Genomic DNA, 209 nt, shown 5'->3' on the forward strand with positions numbered 1-209 from the left:
TCACCAGCTTAAGGCTGCGGAGAAAACTACGCTATCAAAGTCAAGGAGTCACTTGCGATAAAGTATGTGTTTATCAAGTTCAGGGTGCACTTACTCCAATGCCTGAAGTTCCACTTTTGTCTTCACAAGGTTTGCGAGCATAGCCCCGTATTGTACCGTGCTCTTCGGTCGGCGTCTGCTTGGCCCAAAGCCGTTTGTGATCTACACAG

The sequence above is a fragment of the Plasmopara halstedii genome (assembly GCF_900000015.1).
Source record: "Plasmopara halstedii genome assembly, contig: Scaffold_614, whole genome shotgun sequence".
Lineage (NCBI taxonomy): Eukaryota > Oomycota > Peronosporomycetes > Peronosporales > Peronosporaceae > Plasmopara > Plasmopara halstedii.